This window comes from Ambystoma mexicanum, chromosome 1q (genome assembly GCF_040938575.1).
Source record: "Ambystoma mexicanum isolate Mex_15411 chromosome 1q, UKY_AmexF1_1, whole genome shotgun sequence".
NCBI lineage: Eukaryota > Metazoa > Chordata > Amphibia > Caudata > Ambystomatidae > Ambystoma > Ambystoma mexicanum.
In genome coordinates this window covers 442,198,148-442,217,751 of record NC_090922.1, presented here as the reverse complement: position 1 = coordinate 442,217,751, position 19,604 = coordinate 442,198,148, and the positions used below count along the sequence as shown (strand labels likewise).

The 19,604-nt window shown below is 41.4% G+C and overlaps 1 long non-coding RNA gene across 1 annotated transcript in view; it reads left to right on the top strand.

Annotated features, from left to right (window-relative positions):
* The window catches only part of LOC138521452 (uncharacterized), a 318,058-nt gene extending 299,451 nt beyond the window's left edge, over positions 1 to 18,607 (top strand). Inside the window, exon 3 of the long non-coding RNA XR_011283051.1 lies at positions 17,050 to 18,607. This is a non-coding gene — a long non-coding RNA (uncharacterized lncRNA). The remainder of the gene's footprint in view (positions 1 to 17,049) is intronic.
* The last annotated feature ends 997 nt before the right edge of the window (positions 18,608 to 19,604 follow it).

Sequence of the window (19,604 nt, the reverse complement as noted above, 5' to 3'; positions counted from 1 at the left end):
AAAACAAGGTAAGTAAATTCAGCACACAGTCATTATCATATATATACAACCCTATTCACTCATTAGACAAGTCTTAGTGAGAAACACCACTTATTTTTAGACAGAGGTGAGCGCTTAACATAAGATGACACTCTAATAAGTTGTAAAGAAAGGGAGGGAAAAAGGCAGAGTTAAGGAAGCACACAAGTTTCAATACTTTTACAAAGAACGACAGTAAGGCAGGATAGACAGAGTGGAGAGCAAGGAAGTCAATTGCAAGGCCCACTCTTGGAGAGAGCAAGCAGAAGGGGTCCAGGTTCACACAGTGGGGTTATGCCCAAAGAGTGTTGTAGATAGTTCGCACAAAAAGGATGAAATTAAAGTCAGGAAAAGTTAGCTAGGTTGTCCCAGGCTAGCCCAGGTTAGAAAGTCGAGGCTTTACTGTCACCCCGAACGATCTGTCGCAAGGGAAGCCAGGCCGAATACAGTACCTTAAGTGTGAAGGAAGCTCCAGCGGGGGCAGTTGTTCCTGGCAGCAGGTGCAAGTCGGTGTTTCGTCCAGAGGAAGAAGAGGTCTCGCCGTGGAGGAAAGATGAAGGTCGTTGCACTGCCAGGGAAGAAAGCAGCCGCAGAGTTCTCCGGTTAAAAGGTACTACCCTTCTCTTCGCGGTAGTGGTAAACCATGGTATTCCGGTTGCGGGGGTGCTTGGCACGGGCAAGGCGGCCAAGAGATGCTCCAGGAAGGTGAAAAGAAGGCAAAACTGGTTATCCCCACCAGTCAAAGGAAGAAGACTCTCCGGACTGGAGATCTCCTCTGTCGTCGGGAAAAGTGGCGAGACGGTTCAGCAGGGCTCCACCGGTGGTGTCGTAGTTGCAGGTCGGCTAAGCTTCTTCCTCCTCGGATTCTTAGGTCCTGTGGCGACTTCTGAAGTTCCAGTCCCCAAAGCCCTGCTTTTATGCAGCACACCCCCATTCACTCAGCCTAGCTGTCAATCAAACATGCTAAGTGGTGAGCCGGCCGGCTCACCACTTGGGCCAATCACACAAGAGTGCGACTTGAGTTACCAAGGTAATTCAGTCCAGGGTGCCTAAACCCCCTCCCACATCCCCTGTGGTACCCAGACAGAGTGGCACCACTTTTGGAGGCTTCTGTGGAGAAGCCCGCCAAAAAGTGGAACAAAGGGTTCGACTTGGGTTGGAGTCACAGAAGAGAAAACAACAAACATTTTAGGATCGAGTTCTGGCAAAAAATAACAACCGGTGAATTAATATTAAATAAATAAACCGGCGGTATGTTCGAGGCTATAAGAATTAAATAATTAAAGTTGGTAGCCTCGAACAATGGGAAAATCCCATAGAGATATATTCGCGGTCGAATATAAAAAGTATTATCCACTGCCACCAGCCAAAACTCGATCAGGGGGGACGGAGACGTGCCCCCTCAAAAAACAACCCCGGGGCAATCGAATTGCCCCGACCAGTACGTCCACAATATGATGGTTTGTACTGGTTTCTGTTCATAATTTGGGACTAGTAAAGCCAATGGTGACTTTACATGCCCTGGGAGACAGTATTCAGTCCCAGGGTATGGAGTCTATGTTGGGGGGTCGCTACAACACCCCTGGGTTACGGTACGGAGGGTGCTGTGTAACCCACATCAAAAACACATGAGACCCTATGGAGTAAAAGACCCCATAGCCCATAAAACACATGGAAAGACAAAGGAACACCTCAAATCATGTCTAAGAGTGGGAGTAAAAGAGTCTCACTCTTAGCAGGAGAAAAAAAATAAACCCCAAAAATCCAGCAAAGCCTCTGGGGGACTCACTAGGTTTGGGAAATTAGCCTTTACAGAGAATTCTCCCTAACACCCATGAGAGTTGGAAAGGGGTGAAATAGCACTAATGAGTGTTCATTGTTTGCTTTGTATTAAATTGCATAGCATTTCAGTAATATAACAGCAATCAGAGATCTCCAATTTGATTTCAAAAGTCTGTGATAAAAAAGGGCTGTATGTGAGACTCTAAATACATGACACATGGCTTCATGCTCACATCACTGTCCACAACACTCGCCCTAACATTGAAATATTAATAACCATGAACCATACATACTAATTCGGACAACAAAGTTTTTGGATGAGAGTGTAAAATGGCTGCAACATCAGCCACTGAAATGCAGTACACAGGCTCTTTTGCTTCTAGAGAATTTTAGACAAGGAGGTGCTGGGTCTCAGTGCGAGCATGCCCAGGCCCAAATACAGAAACATGTTCAGGGAATTTCATCTAGACAGGAAAGGATACTCTACAAGAGACACCCAATAAACAATGCACAGAAAGGAGGAGTCTGCAAACAGTGTTTTTATTATTTTAAGGTATTTACCTACAGAAGGTCTACTGCTGTGACATCAGGTTTCAATGATGTCAGGGCACGGATTGGGCCTGGAGTGGACAGGGCAAAGTATAGTGTGATCGAGGCAGACCCCATTTACCAGAACAGCTATGAGACAGTTTGAGTAAGCAGTTTCACATGTCTTCATGGGTGTCATGATTTCCCAACGTGTTCCCTGATTAAACCCATGTTTCCGTAGGTTATTATTGCTCTGTCATTTGAGAGAAGGTATTGTTCCCATTCAGATCCATATAGTAAGTCATGGAAAATTGGGATTCCAAAATGGCCGCCTAGTGGTGTCAACCAGGAACTAATCTGTAGGTCTAGTCTTTTGCGACCTCTGTTACAAGTACTCAATTTCTGAGGAGACTCGCGCTTCACGTTGCTGACTGCCTTGCAGTATGGACGCTCACTGCGGTCTCCGTAGAATTCCAGTCAGAGTTTCCCTGCCCTTCAAAATTTCAGTCAGAATTCTTTCGTCCTGTCCCATAGTCTCCTTCCCTGCTCACAGTCAGTAGTTTTCTTTATTATTTGTTGTCCCCTAGTTACCGTGTCCTCAGTTCCAGTCCGAAGTTTTCCTGTCAGAGTTTCGTGAGGAGTACACCTTACACACACGCAAGTACCAGTTTCAAGGTTTCCCGTGGGTTACCAGTATTTAGTTGTTTCTTATTGCGAGTGTTTTAGCATCGGATTAGTTACTGTGCATTGTCGCATTTTTTGTTAATGCGATACGCAGTTGTTCCGTGTGCCAATGTTTGTAATTCATTTGCTGTGCCAGGTTGTTGTCACACTGCCCGAAAATTTTGCCAAGCTGTGTAGCTAGCTCAACGTTCATTTTGCAAAAAAAGGATTCCATCTCATTCCGCATCACACTCTGCTGGTAGTTGTTTAGTCAGTTCCCTAGGGAAAAGCGCTACACCTCTTATACTGAACAGAGTGTCATCTAAAATTCCACTTTTGCCCTCCAGTTTTGATTGTACTAAGGCCTTTCACAGCTACACTCATATGACAAAATAGGCATTATCTTCTCCTTGTCACTAGTCGCCTTATTCCATTATATAAGTATACTATTGGCATCTAGACTACACCGTTTCTTCAGGACATGCGCCCCTGTATGAATGCAGGATGGAGGGCTCACTAAAAAAGAACCTTAGGTGAGTTTTCCTGATGTTGGTTATTCTATTTTCAGTACTGGAGAGTTTTCTCAGAATAGGGTAGGAACATTATTAAGGAGGGTTGTTATCTTGTCATCCTTTCTACAGGGATTGTGATTTACTGAAGTTCCAGGGAGTTCTTCTGGCGTTCCCGCAGATTGACAGGTGAGCGTTACAATGGGGTCGTAAAATCAATAGGGCTGGATACACCTTGAGAGGTACATTCCCCAGCCGCAACAGAAATTCCCTACAACAAAAACTGCATTTCAGCAGTCACCGAAAAATGGCTGTGCTTTCGTCTGCTGAGCAAATATGGGGTGAGAGTTGAACACAGCCATCCCAAGAATAGCTGCATTTTGTTGTCATTCACGTGAATCCAGAGAAAACAACTCTTAGCCAGAATGGCTCTGCACTGCTGTTTTGTCATTTAAACATTCAATGTTGCACAGGAAAATGACCTATCTTTAACACATCGCATTGGTGCTACTTTCATTTCAAACATGACAGTTTTGTTCTAGTAAAACACAGCCCTGTCCATCTATTTTATTGTGAACAACATCAAATAAGGCCACCCTCCCAGATGGCATTGCTTCATCAGTAAAGTCCATGAAAAGCAAAAGTATTCTGCTTAAGTCTGCATAGGCTTGGATTTACTTTTTGAAATAAATCAACACACGCAAAGTACTTCAAAGGAATGATGCTCTTTATCTTGCCTTGTGTCAATTACCAAGAAACCATTTCAAGCATATCTCTGTGTCCAGAAACTGACCAGATCTATAAAAAGCTCTTCAGAAAGTAAATGCCAAGGAAGCTGTGTGCGGGGGTGGGGGGATCGCATTTTGTGAAATGAACAGGAGAGAAATAGAACATGGGTAAATCTGCTTTTGCAAAGCAGAAAATGACATTGGGAAAATTAAATGTGATAACACTGCAGCTCGCACAGAAACAATTGTACATGTAGGGAGAGGGGTTGCAAAGATATGTATATTGTGCTCTGTTCCCTCCCCCCCACTAAAAAGGACTTCAACAGACTAGCTGGCGCCCAGGCATTTCCTGTTAAACCAGTTTGGCTGAAAGGCTAATTTCCAATCTACCCGTTAACAGAGAATGCAAGGGCATGTGCTCTGTTCCATGGACCAAACAGTGTGATAATTACAGGTTCTCCTAGACTGCCGGGCAGAACTGCGCTCAAGGACAAAGGAAGGGTGAAGCCCTGCGTTTTTGGCCCAGAGGTGTGATTTCCTATTCATTCACCCCAGCACCCACTGGAGGACTTCAAAGGTGATCCATGGAAACCCTTGTCCAAGCTGACCTAGGAGGAAGACAGTTCTGGATGGGGGTTGGAAAGACCGCCCACATTTGGGACAAATCCAGCCCATTTGATTTAAAGACCTTTTCATATTAAGACATGTTTCCCCGCAACCTGAATGAGCAGTAATGTGATATTTTGTCAGTTTTCATGTGATTTTTGGACAAGCACAACAAGACTATGTGCATCTCTCTGGCATGTGCTAAACTGAAGTGGCAGGAAAAATGCATTTCTGGGGGAAGCATAAATGGCACAGATATTTAACTTGGGGGAAACTACGCCAAATACTAGTATGCATCTGTGTAGCCATTTGCAGAATTTTAGATAGTATGTTTCTCCTGAAAACTGCAAAATTGTGCCCAAGGACGAGGCAACAAAGCACAGGATTGGTGTTCAAACCGGAATATTCCTTGTGAAATATGGGATCTGCCTATCTGATTTTCATGATGGTGACTATTGTAAATATGAGGTTTTGGTTCCATAACCTATTTCTGGTCAAAAGTAACTCGTGAGACAAAGCAAGTCATAAAACGCAGACACTTCAACTGAGGTCACTTCCCCCAAACCAATCAGCCCGGAAGGAGGAGGTGATACAAATAGCCTGGCCTATCCCCTTTGACGGGTGAGTCCCGAGAACTTTCGCCCATATTGTAAAAGTATCTGATGTCACTGGCTCTATAAGAAGGAGGCAGAGAGACACAGGGGACTGCACTGACTGAACTTCCTGACTTACTTCCTGTCTGACTGACTGCCTGAACTGCTGACTCAGACCCACCCAAACCAGATCCAGAGACAAACCACTGATCCAGGACCAGGCAGAACCACCCATCTAGATGGAGGCAGAACCACCTATCCAGACCTAGGCATACTCAATCCAGGGAGAAAAGAGGAGAGGCCACTGATCCCCTTTAGAAGAATCCTGGACCAGACCTTTTGCCCAGCTGACCCATTCCACTGTCCACAGTGACCAGACCTTTTTTGGCCAGTTGACCCATCCCGGAAGGCCTAGCTGACCCAGTAACCAGATCTCTTGACCCCGCTGTTCAGAGACCTTGCTGGTTGTCCCAATTATCCTACTCAAGCGTACTTTGTAAGGATCACATCCTCCAGTACCCCAAAACTTCATATCCCGCTCTGTTACCTTGTATGTTGTTACCTGTAAATCCGAGTATGCCATTTTGCCTCCCATTCTAGGGTGGTGGGTTGAATTTAAAAAACGATTTTCCCCGCTTTCAGTCTCCTTCGCACTGCTTTCCATCCATACAGAATTTAGTCAGCAAGTGTTTGGGAAAAGTGTTGCAGGGGGGAGTGCATAACCTATCAGCCATCTGATTATAAAGAAAAGTGATTTTGTTTCCATTTCTCTTAAAGGTGTATGTACATTGTGTTAGAAGTGAATTAACTGTATTATCAGATTTTGCATTTGTATTTTCTGCCTTAAATTTTGTTTTGCTAAAACTTTTAATTTGAATTCTGAAAATAAATGAATATTTCATTACACACCAGCCTGGTTCATGGTCCATTGCGACACAAATGTTTGTCAAGGTGGGTGTGAGACAGGTTGGGTGCCTTCTCAAAAAGAATCTAAGGTTCAAATAAAAATAAAAGGGTGTGTTTTATTGTGCGCCACCTTCAGTGTCAGTGGAAGAAGTCTCTGGCTGGAATGTGCCTTGTGATAATCCGCTACAACATACAGGAAGAGAAAACCACTTAAAGTCAAAAATGCACATTTAATTCAGTTGGTCCTTTTTTTAATAAAGGAAAGGGCAAAGGACAATTGAGCATTGGCCTTTCAAAACATCACCACCAGAAAAATAACCTGAGAAAAGATTCCTATAACGATGTCAGCAAAGTATAAAATGTGCGCACCTTTTAAACAATCCACATTGAAATATTCCCTGTAAACAAAAATCCCCAAAATAAAACACTTTCATGTGGTCTTGTGGGCGTTTGCCCATAAAAGGTGAGGACATAGGGACCAAAAACTGGTAGCCGAACACACGAGCAAAGAAATATATATTTATTTATTTTTTTAAATGCCAACCGCAATATAATCCAAGGTGGTGGCATCTGCCCTGTGGAAAAAAGTGGGCTGAAAGGTTCCTCCCAGGGGAGTTGCTAGGACTGGAAAGGCCCTGGGGCTAAGCTGATGTTGGAACTGTTGGGACTGGGGGCTAGCTAGTCTTTTGGCTGTAGCTCCTGAGATTCTATCAGGGGCTACAACCAAAAGATCAGGGGCTATAGCCCCCTTAGCCCCGCCCCTATTTCCTCCGAAGTGTACTCTCGATTGTTTGTAGTCCCGACTTTTGGGTACAGATGGCAAACACACAACAATGTCAAATTCAGATATGCATTTTGTGAAGACGGCCTTTCCACTCCAACCTGTCCTCTAACAGACATACGGACCAAAAATAACAAATCGCATTAAGATGGAGTGATGGTGCTAAATATGCTTCTCAAGATCAAACAGAGGGTGATATGCGATTCATCGTCTCTGTGACCTCTAGTTTAACCAGCCATTCGCCTGCTAACCGATGCACCTGCGTAGGTTTGGTGACTGTCCTGTTCCATGTTCGCGATGACGAGGAAGGACCTGGGATCCTTGCCTCCAATAATTCATGCCAGACAAACCCAATGTCCAACCTTTGTAAAGAGACTTTACTGATCTAGTGGGCCATCAAAACCCGGTTACAGTATTTAGCTGAATGGCACTTTACAACCATTACCGACCTTGTGTCACTCGTATGGTTCTCATGCAACAAGGATAACAATTTTTTTTAAAAAGGCCTACATTACATCCTCGAAATTCTTCTTAACCCTAAAACCCGTCTATATCTCTATACAGCATCCTGGTGGGAAAAGGCAGATGTTCTCTCTTGCCTACACACACGCCAATGTTAAATCGGCACTGAAAATTCGTGCTAGAAGATTACGGCCTGCTGTGGGAAGGGGATACGGCCCAGTCAGTGGGAAGACCCGCAAAGGGCATGGGTGTCAACCTGCTTTAATGGACAAGCAGTGCAGCGTGTGCCAAAGGCAATTGCAGGCTCAAAACACAATAAAAGATATGCGAACGCAGGTATACCATTACTTGCATGTGCGAGTGTGGGGGCGGGGAGGCGATAGAGAATTACAGGGGGTGCTTCTTGGGACAAGGAGCTCCCACGCTGACGGCAGTCTGCTACAACAGACGTCTGGCAAAGCATTTTGATTAAAATACGGTTGCATTCCCTATGCCCTCCTCAGGGATGTGTCTCACCTTGTATGATGGATGGAGCACCGCAGCACGCCCGGATACCGAATCCTCCGCGACCTTCTGAAAAAAAAAATGAAATCGCGCGGGAAGGCCCGGCAGAAAAGGAAACACATTTATAGCCCAATTGAAGTTGGAAACTAGCCCAAAGGTAGCCCATTTACATTCTTATCGTTTTTTTCATAGTCTCCTGGCAGTCATTTCATCTGCACTTTTCCAGTCAGTAAGAGGAAAAGTTGTCAGTGTTTTCCAATGAAAGCTAATTTTAATTCAAAGAACGAGCATGGTTTATTTTTGTAACTATTTACATTTTCTCAAAAAGCTAAATATTTAAACATTGCCTGGGTTTTGTTCGGAGTATATTTTTGTGTTACTCATAAGAGTCCATTAAGACGAGGTAGCAATACTCAGAGGTGGATGGGGATGCAGAAAATACTCAAACATCAATAATCAAAACGACTCATTGAGTTTGGCAAAATACATTCTGTTTTAGTGTCAATTGTCTAAAACAGGGAGTACAACAGGCATCACCCGACGCCACACAGCTCGATCTCCATGTATTTTAGAAAAAACAGTTCTTTTATAACAAAAACTCATAATTTCTGACGCCATGTTCCGTGGCAAATTACAAAAATGTATGAGTACCCGTGGTTGGCTCTCATTGAAAATCTAAGTATACGTTCCATGTAGCCAGAGGCTTTTGATTGGGTATCTAAGTCAGGCGAGCATCTAAGCCCATCCCCAATAACTAGTCATCGCCATCGTCACTAAATACACAACGATTAATTGGTTCTTCAAACTATAGGGCTCTTCATTACACAACCCTTTATGATTGGTTTGGCACCCTTGTACCCTTCTAGAATGTTCACCACGTTAGCAGCATGCAGGCTACCATCCCAGGTGCACAAAAGCTCGGCATGATCATGTCTCCCCTCCAATTAACCCATCATCTATCATCATTTCTGTGATGTGTCAGACAATTAAGCTTTTGAACTTGGCTTTGGAGCTGTTGGCTTCGTCTGGGAAATGGAGGGAGTACTGCTTCTTTGTACCTCCTAGTTTCGGTACAGCTTGACGCAAGCTATTTCGATCTCACCCATGTGACTAGGAGTCCACTCTTTTCGAGCCTTTTGCAGCATTTAATCTTATTAGATGATGAACTTAAGAAACCTTCAGTGTTTTTTCATACTGTTTCAAACAGAAGCGTGTTCCCTTCTCACATTAGTTGTAGCCTTTTTGACAGGCTTCCATTCCTTCACGGCCTTATTGGCTTGGACCTAGGCCAAGCCAACCTTGTCTGAAACTTGCCTTTCTCTCAGTAATTTCCAACTCCGCCACACGTTTTGAAAGCCTATTCCCATTTCATAAAGTTCATGAGCCTGCTAAAGTGCATTGTACAATCATCCAGTTTCATACATTCCTATGTATATACATTGGCACATTGCCGCAATCTAATTTACTACATAGCAAGCCTTTATGAATACTTTTCCCTACTTGCATTTCAGCATCTGTAAACAGGTAAACTGACATATATTCTTCAGTGCTTCTTTAGCATGAGCACATTTCGGGCTCGAAATGTTGCTCATCTTTACCGTCTATTCTCCCGTTCTTAGAGAATATTTACTTTACTATTCTCCATTCATCCTTTGGATACGTCAGCTTCTCATTTCCTATGAGGTCATCAGGCTCCTTTTTCTGTTCAGATACACATTTCTTCTGTCACTTCATCCAAAAGAATACTATGTCTGTGTGTATTTAGGTATGGTTTCCTCAATGGGTATCTTGCTTCAAATGTTTTCTGTGATATTGGCACTCTTACTGGGATTGCACATGTCGTCATCTCTGGTTCCCAGCATATAGGCAGAATAAGGGCGGAGATTTGAGTGAGGATGTCCGATTGCACCTCTACACTCCCCACACTGGGCGATTCATCGTCCACTTCATCATCAACCTTTACATCAAGACATCCTCATCTGTAAAACTGTTTCTTTGGGACCCAAAGCTTCACAACTCCTTTCAGGCATCCTGCTGACTTCACATGTTCATCAACACTCCAGGTCATATGTGTGCAGTGTCCACTGGGGCTGCAGTAGATCCATCGCTGTACAATGCATATACCAAGCTCCTGTTCTCAGCACTTGACGAAATGGGTGTCATATACACACATTTTGCGGATGACACCCAGATCCTTATACCACTGACAGGCAACTATGACCAGGACACACTAACAATCAATAAAATCTACGTCATCATACAAAACTGGATGGCATTAAACAGCCTATGTCTTAACGATGAGAAGACAGAAGTCCTCATCGTAGGATCTCCAGCCAAAATAGCAACCATTCAGCCAGAATATTCAATCATCAATATCGACGGTACCAATATTCCAGTGTCAAAGCAAGTAAAAACACTGGGCGTGTACATCGATGCCAGCCTGACCATGACTAAACAGATCAATGTACTTTCCTCCTCCACGGCCTACACCTCTAAATTAATTGCGCTCAGCCGACAATTTCTGACCCCAGCAAATTGCCTCACCCTAGCCAGAGCACTGGTCCTATCGAAATTGGATTATTGTAATGTATTACTACTGGGCACCTCTAACACCAACCTAGCCAAAATGCAACTTTTTCAAAATAAAGTCCTGAGGGCCGCTCTAGGCATAAAAAAATCAGACCACATATCCAAGATTAGGAAAAATGCCCACTGGCTCCCCATCAAAGCCCGAATTATCTTCAAAACATTATGCATCACCCACAAATGCCTTACCAAAAAAGGACCTATCTACCTCAATAACACTCTGCATCCCAAATCCGACATGAGGCTACTTAGATCCAATGACAAACTCCTCCTGGACCCCCCCATTCAAAAACACAAGAGCAGGGGGCAGCAGCTTCACCAGTTTAGCCCCTAAACACTGGAACACCCTACCCATCCACATCAAAAAAGCATCTTCCTTCACAATCTTTAAGAAACAGTTAAAAACCTGGTTATTCAACCAATATTAGCACCCAAAGATAGGACCCCGTCCATCTTATACTGCTGTGAATACTTAGGCTATTGTATAATGTTGTGAATATTCTGTAATTTATATCATGTAATGGAACGAATGTAATGTTTGAATTTTACTAATTGCTAAGCTGTCTTTTAACCACGCCGTGACACCTGAGGGTCTGGGCGTGTAACAAATAAAAAAATAAAAATAAATAAATAAATAAATAAATCTTCCCACATACTTCTTCCAGTGTCTTGGTTACAAGAACTTTGTACCTTCAGGTGAATGTATGCTGGCTTTTACAGAGTCTCTGATCATCTCATCTGTCAGTTCCTTGAGTTTTCCTCCAGATTCAACATCAATTATAACCTTCAATGCCACTGCTTTCTTTGCAGTCTTCTTGCATTGAGTACTTATAACTCTGATCACACAGAATCCAAGCATGATCATCACCAACAGGGCTCTAAGAAACTCGAACATATCCACCATCCACTGCGGAACCCATGAGAAGTCTGCTCCAAACCAGCTGTCATCACTAATGTCTTCAACTTCATCAATCATCTGGGTGTGTAGGTCTGTCAGCATCGATATCGCCTCTGTCAAGGTGCCAAAGTCTCACTAAACAATCTGTGCTCATATGGAATAGATTCAAAGGCTTCTATTGATTTAGCTGAGAAATAATTCTCTCTCTTCATTCGATTCAGAAGTTCAGCAGATCTCTTTTTCCTTAAGTGTGCATCTGCCTTCGGGAATTCACCAATGTTCAGATCACTTTTTAGAATCACCAATGCTGGAACATGAATAATCGCCAATGAAAATAGTCCTCCCCAATCCTTGGGTAGCCTCATATAAGCTCTGGATCCACAGTCCCAGTAATGATCCATTACGACAGCTGTTCCAACTTTAATTCCTGGTATGTCAAAGAATCAACCACAATTCCGATTTTCTCCCATTTTCCTTGTGCCATTATTTCTGAAACACAACGTTGCTCTCTCCAAAGGCACTATCTGCAAAGACCCCCCTTTATCTTCAACCATGTCAATAGTTTTGCAAGCTTTGGCTATAATGGTTTGCATCCATGCTCTGCAACGCCAACAGTTGATTAAGATCGACCAATTATCATCCATGCTCTGCAGATGACTATGCCTTCTTCCCATCCATCCGAAGAGAGTACTGATCCCCAAATCTTAATCAGGACTCTTTCCTTCCATCTTTGAATCACCTCTGCAGTTTTTCCTGGACTCTCCAGTCATCTGTTTACTTCCCATCTTATTCCAGCTCCTTTCTTTCCAGGCTGTTCATATCTTGTCATGTGATTTTTGGAGTGTACTCTGGCTCTTGTCTTCAGGTCTTGTACCTAATCGTCTTCACCAGGATCTGTCCATTCTGTTGCCCATACTAAAGAGGCTGTTCGACCCAAAAACTGACCTCTTGCTCGACAGAGTGCTATGTAAGACAGCCAATGGGCTGTTTGAACATCTATTTCAATAGCTATGAACACCTTAGACGTTCCCATACGATAAGGCAGAAGTGCACATACATAGCAGTCATCCTCGGAAGTTTGTTGACCCACCTCTTTCATATGTTGGTACGGTAAATAGTTTCCTGTGGGTGCTGTGCTGTCAAGGTAATTATTCAACTCATAATCATCCTCTAGTTTTTCAATAGATTTAATATGGAAAGGAGGTTGTGTTTTCTAAGGCACACCACCATCATTTTAAAATGTAAAGGAGAGGCTTGAGCTATAAATAGGTCTGGGAGGGTTTTGGCATTTTAATGTGAATACAATTTCCAATACAGGCTGACAAAGCTAGAGGGTTTAAAAAGACGGCTGAGTTGCACAGAGTAAATAATATATAATATATTAACATCAAAATATGTTAGAAAGAAAATAGATGTTGGCAAAAAAAGGCACTTTACAGGTCTGAGACATAAAATGTGAAAGCTATTGCTTTTGGCGGTGTAAAATGTAGTTTTACAGAGTGACACATTTTGCATATGTTAGCTAGCCAAAAGCGTAGTTTAACAAAATAAAAGTGGAGAGCTAATTTCATGGCTGCAAAACACAGGCTTGTGCAGTCATAAACAAAATGACAGAATGCTGTGGTATTGGATTTTTGCCATTTAACAAACAGTGTTCACAAAAACACAGCTGCAGGCCTATAGGCAGACATGATATCATTGAAAATATAGGCTGATAAAGTGGAGCTATGGGTGTAACAGCAGCTACGTTGAAAAGGCCTGAGATGTTAGAATGAAAATAGATGTTGGGAGAAAAGACAAAGGGCAGTCAAAAAAATTGAAAGCTGTTGCTTTTGGCAGTGTAAAATGTAGTTTTTCAGAGTCACAACATTTTGCATATGTTAGCCAACCAAAAGTGTCTTTTTAAATAATAAAAATTGGAGAGCTAATGTTGGGCAATGACCCATGGCTGCAAAATACAGTCCTATGCAGGCAGAAGTGGGCTAGTCATGTCCATGCTGCTGGCAGGCTTTCACACACACACACAAGAGCAGAGATGGGGCTCTTATCTATAATGCTCACAGCTGACAGAGGCAGCACATTCACAGCTGATGACACAGGCCCATGTGGTCTGGCTCAGCTGTGAATTGTCTACACATTCAGTTCTGTTACCAGTCAGCCAGCAGTCTGATCTAACCTTTAGGCTGAAACTGTGACTTGCAAAAACAGAGCCAGTGATGCATGTGCATGCTGTGTTATCTCAGAGTGTCAATGTGCTATCTAAAAAAAATGTTCTGCAGAATAAGCATGACAAATGAACTACAGAGGGCTGGGTCATACTTTATGTGCAGAATATGTCAAGGTTTAGGCTGCTGACACCAGGACAAAGCAGGGTGTAGGGCCAATTGAAGGACCTTAAAAGCAGACTTTGGAAGCCAGCCAGAAATATCGCTTTGGATTCTTAGAAGAGTTGCAAGCATAAGTGTGAAATATTTAGATGGCCTTTAAATGTAAAGAGCATTATGTTTTTATCCTGAAAAGATGTTAAAGAAAGTCGCTAACATGCGTGTTTATGACGTTGTACGCTGTCTAGGATAAGGTGTAAAAATGTTTGCAAGTGTTTATAGTTCAGTTATTTAATAGTGCAGCGCTTAAATATTAAACCCTCTATAATTAGAGGGTTTAAAATTTGAAACTGCATTTTATGGATAGATACACAGTTAGGCCGTCTTTGGGCTGGCGTTTGAACACAATATAGATTGTGAGGCCACCAAGCTGCAGGGTCATGCAAGGGATGAAATTGAGTTTATTGTTAAACAGCACAACACAAAGTGGCAAACAGTGTAACCGCTATTCTTATACAAGAGTTGGAATTGTTGATTGTTAAACAAAGCACAATTATTAGAATGCTGCATAATATTTTTTAAAAGAGATGTTTGGTACCGAAAAGGGTATGTTCGAGATTCTGCCATTGTGTATTTTTAAGTATGGGGCTGTTTGAAAAGCACAAAGTGACACAATGTAAAACAAAAGTTTGCAACAAAGCGGTATACCTGAAACATGTGGGGAAGTTCAGAGTAACAGGTTGCATCTTTATATATGAAAGCTTCAAACATGGAGAAAATGTTATCTAGTCATTATGAAATGTAGACCTGTGCTAAGCTGTAAACCTACAGCTGTTTTAAAATGCAAGCTGGTATAAATAATTTATATGAAACTAGGTGTGAAATATTCTCATTCTGTCTTTGGAATGTGTCTGGCTATATAGGGCATGCTCACAGTATACACCTTTATGCAGTATTGGATGTTTTAATGCACACCAGTAAATAGCCAAGGCATGTTAGAGGGCAGCGCACAATATTGCTATATTGTTTTAAAATGACAGTTTTAAACCTAACATTATTGGTTCTCTGTGAATATGTCGTGAAGAAAAGGAAGCCATGTGAAAAAGTCAACTTCCAAAAGTTGTGGTGAAAATGTAGACTTTACATTGAACAAAAAGAAAGTGTGAATAAAGTCGCCTAAATTAATATGTGTCTAAAGGTTATTAAGAGCAGACATAGCTGGAAATGTATGTCCCTTAATTAGAAAGTATTTAAGAGAAGAGAAAGAGTTTACTGCAACTAACACACACTGAGGAAAAGGTCAGAGTTCCATCGAACCTGACACAGCTGTGAAGTCAACAAACAGCCATCCTGTTAATGCTGCTCATACATTCTCAAATCTTCATGCAGAAAGCGTATTGCCTCGAAAACCAACAACACTTGATCCAATAAATTACAGGACACATGTTCACTTCCCGTTGAGGTTCTATTCAAAGTTTGTTGGTCTGCCAAAAGGTACTCCTCAGTAAAAAAAAAAAAAAACATTCCTGCATCTCTCAAACCGAAATATACACATGTAGAAATGAGCTCAAAATGCCTCTGTATTAACACCAGCCCTCTCATCAGTTAGGAAAAAAAGAAGCTAGTATTTTGTGGGGATTTCTCTGTGGCTGCAGTTTCTGTGTCGAAAAAGACTCCAAATGCTTATACTAAAATAACACCAGCCCTCTCACCAGCTTGGAAAATAAATTCCATTCTTTGATGGAGGTTTCACCATGACTGCGGCTGAGTTTTTTTCTCTTTGTTATGGGAAACACCAGTATAACTCTGAAAGGTTGCTGTGTTAACAGCAGGAAGTGATACAGCCGAAGAAAAAAAGATGTGCAAGAAATGTCTGCTGTACAAATGCTGTGAACAAATAAATGCAGACAAATTTAAATAAACACAGCCTTTTGACGATGACTTTATGTGTGGCTATTTTTTATTAGGCAACATTTTCACTGGTTAGCAAATTATTTAAACTTGTTTTGAAAATGATGAGGCCTGACTATAACTGTGCACACAGCTGGTTTGGTCCTATGGAAGTAGATGTCTACACAAGCTGCATTAGACATTGTTAAGTGGCAGACAATGCATGGGTTAATGTTAAACAGCCCATGCCATGGAAATAATTCCCATTTTTCTTTCACAAGGGCAAACGAAAATGTTGATTTAAACAATGTTACAAATGCATTCAGGGTTGGGCCACGCATTAACACATTTTAGAAAAAAAGATATATTGACAAAAGTAATAGCTGTGGCTTTTATATAGGCATAATGAAGCAGAATTGAATGGAGAATGTTAGACCCATGGCGTTATTTTATTTTATAGCAAGTGTATTTTGAAGTAGTGTTTGAATAATGTATTGTTTTCGGAGAATAGTCTGTTGTGTGTGAGCAATCTTATTTTGAATACAGGGGTGCAGAAGGAGAATTGTTATATGGTGTATTGAAGACTCTGGGCATAGTTGGAAAGCGTTGCTTTTTTGTTCAGCACGCGCAAAGTGACACACAGTGAAACAAATTGTGCACCAAGGTGCTACATTTAACATATGTGCAGGGTATTTTCTTAATTGTGTGCCAAAAATTAAAATGTTTTTTTAAATTTAGAAGAATAAAGACATTGACAAAGTTAATAGCCATGGCCTTTATATAGTGAACAGAAATTAATAATATTACAACCAGGGTTTTATTTGATAGCAAATTTAGTGTTCATGGAGCGATCTGTATTTGGATATAGGATGCGCAGAAAATATATTGTATGCACGTTTTTAGGAGGGCTCTGGACCTGGTTGGAAAGTGCAATTTATAAATGGGGCCTTAGTGGATTTGGATCCTTTGCATATATGTTTTGTAATAATTACAATATATCAATTTAGACCTTGGGCTCTAGGGATTCATGTGCATTGTGTTTTCTTAAACGTGTGCCACAAATTCAAAATATGTTTTCAACTTTTATAAAATATTGACAGTTTTGCCAATGTGTCACAGATCACACAATGACAGTTCTGCCAATGTGTTACAGATCAGACTGGTGGTTGAAATTTGTTATTATTTTATTGTGGATATAGGTGTAAATATTAATATTGAAACATGCTGAATGTTATAACGCATTGATTGTATATTTTCTATGGTTTTTATAGAAATATCTGCCTACAACTGGATGCTGCAGCGGGGAGACCCTATGGATGTGGATTTTGTCAGCGGATAACCGCTAGCTACTGGAATTATGGTGCTTGATACTTTTTAGGCAACAGGCCCAAATGGCTTTCGGGGCCTGCAAGGGTCGATGAAGTTTTATGGGGGCCCCAATGCTAAGGAGCTGTTCTTATTTTTGATTCTTTAGTGGATGTTTTGGGATTGCAGCCTTTTTCAATCACCATCTGGGATGCCTACACTGCAGAGCTGATTTTCAAATGTATTAAAGGTTATTTTGGGAATGCAGCCTCCACCACACCTTGGATTTGAAATGCTAACAAGCCCCAAGAGTGATGGGGTGCTGCCAAGGTTTCAGAATGGCTTTTGGTGCACTTTAATACAGGTGAGTGGATGGGGCAGTTCAGCGATGGAGATTGGCTTTTTTGATTTCTCAATGGATTTTGGTTATCGCTGTCTTGGGAATGTCTCGGATTATGGATGCAGGTTCAAGAGACCATGATGGATTTCGCTGCTTTGTCGGCACCAGGGGTTATACATTTGGGGTGGCGGTGCTTCCATGGATTCAATCATGGAGTTTTGACAGCCTCAGCTGGCACTACAGAATGTGAAACATACTGTTGATTCATCAATGGGCATGAGGAATGCCTAGGGGGCCCCAACGATCAAAGTTGTTCTTTGTTTTTGAATCATTAATGGGCACAAGGAATGCCTGGGTTGTTCTTTTATTTTTAGAAAACAGGTGTCATGGGATGGCTGACAAACGACAACCCATTGTTTTTTTGCATGGGTGATGGGATAGTCCACTAAATTTTGAATGATTTATTATAACTTCTAAAGATATGTTGTGTGTGATATACATTGCATGAGTTTTATACAGTTTTGAAGAGGTGTAACGTGTTTTTTATTCGCAGCTTCTAGGTGAGGTAAAGAATGATGTACATTTCATTGTAAGTGTTTATCTAGCGTTTAAACGCCAAATATAGATCTATAAATATAGCAGTGTTTGTTTCATCAGCTTTTAGAAGATCGGCAAGCTAGACACCTGTTGTGATGTAACCACACCCTAAAAGCACACACTTAGATATCTGTACATGGTTTGTTAATGCTCAAGTATTTGTCCTTATAAAAATTCTAAAGCCCTGTAGAGCCTTGTTCACTATTAATACAACAGAAAACTTGTTTAAATGTTTTGAGGCGTATTTCGCTAAAGTATCCAGGAGTGACATTTAGATGGCCTTGTGTAGAAATTAACACAAATGTAGAGTGTTAAAGTATAGAACTCTTTCAGCATTGCCTATAGGACCGCAGGCAAAACAAATGCCTGGTGCTATGGGACCTTTTCCTTTATGAAACACTGTTTTTGGCACTGGCACCCATGAGATAGAACAAATCAAATGGTTAAAATGTACAACCTGTAGTTCATTTTTGGTGGGAAAAAATGTGAATTATGGAGGGTTCTGATGTATTTACCAAAATAGAGTTACAGCATGGTCATGGGTGTAACTTTCCGGCTGAAAAGGCTGTCACACCCTTGAGCAGTTATTTTAGAAGTTTTGATAGAGTTTATGTACGTTTGGTTTCTCATATTGTGATTATAAAAATCACTTCATAATCTCAGCCATTGGTTTTGAATATAATTATATCTGAATCTGCATTTATTAAACAGCTACTTTTCTTAACCTCTGGCAGCGGCCCCTAGAATGGTTCCATTTTAAGTCTGATGATAATGACCCACATTACAGCACTTGTTGACTTAGTTAAGCGCTTTACAAAGGTGTCATACACAACCACCTGCACAAGAAGTCTGATAATACATGAAAAATGCATTCTACCATGTGACTAGAGATCTTTGAGTAAGAGTTCAAATTCGTTATGCGGACAATGGTTTTATGTATAAAACCAGTTGGGTCGTGCATCGAGTTAACACGCAGCGTAGTTCAAATATAGCCTGCATTTGAAATGTGAAGCATAGAGTCATTTGCAACTATTACCACAATCAGAGCATAATCTGATGCTGCTTCTGATTAATACATAATGCCACGGTTGACATGAATACCCAGTGGTAAAGAATAATCTCTGAATGATCAAAGGTATGGGTGCCTCATGGCATCTGTTGATACAAAATATACAATTGTTATTACATTTATATCGAAGGTTGATGCTACAGCATGATAATGCAAACTCAAATGTATAGCCAATGTTAAATTCATGATGTTATTTCGTTATACATCATATAGCATTTATAGCAAATTGACCCTTATGAAGTGAAAGCTGGCATTCCCCACAATTACAATGAAATAATCAAATATGGGACACTAATGGACACACCCCAGTAGGGAATGAGACCAGGACCAAGTGCGGGAGAGGTAAAAGATAATACTTTATATAAAGTTAAATGGGGCATGCAGAGAACTCTGCGACTCCAAGAGCGCTCTGCCCAAACAACAGAAAAATACATGTTATATTACAGAAATACGTCATCTATGACGTGTGCTATAGGGGATACAGTAAGTAGTGCTCAATGGGCAAAGTGAACTGG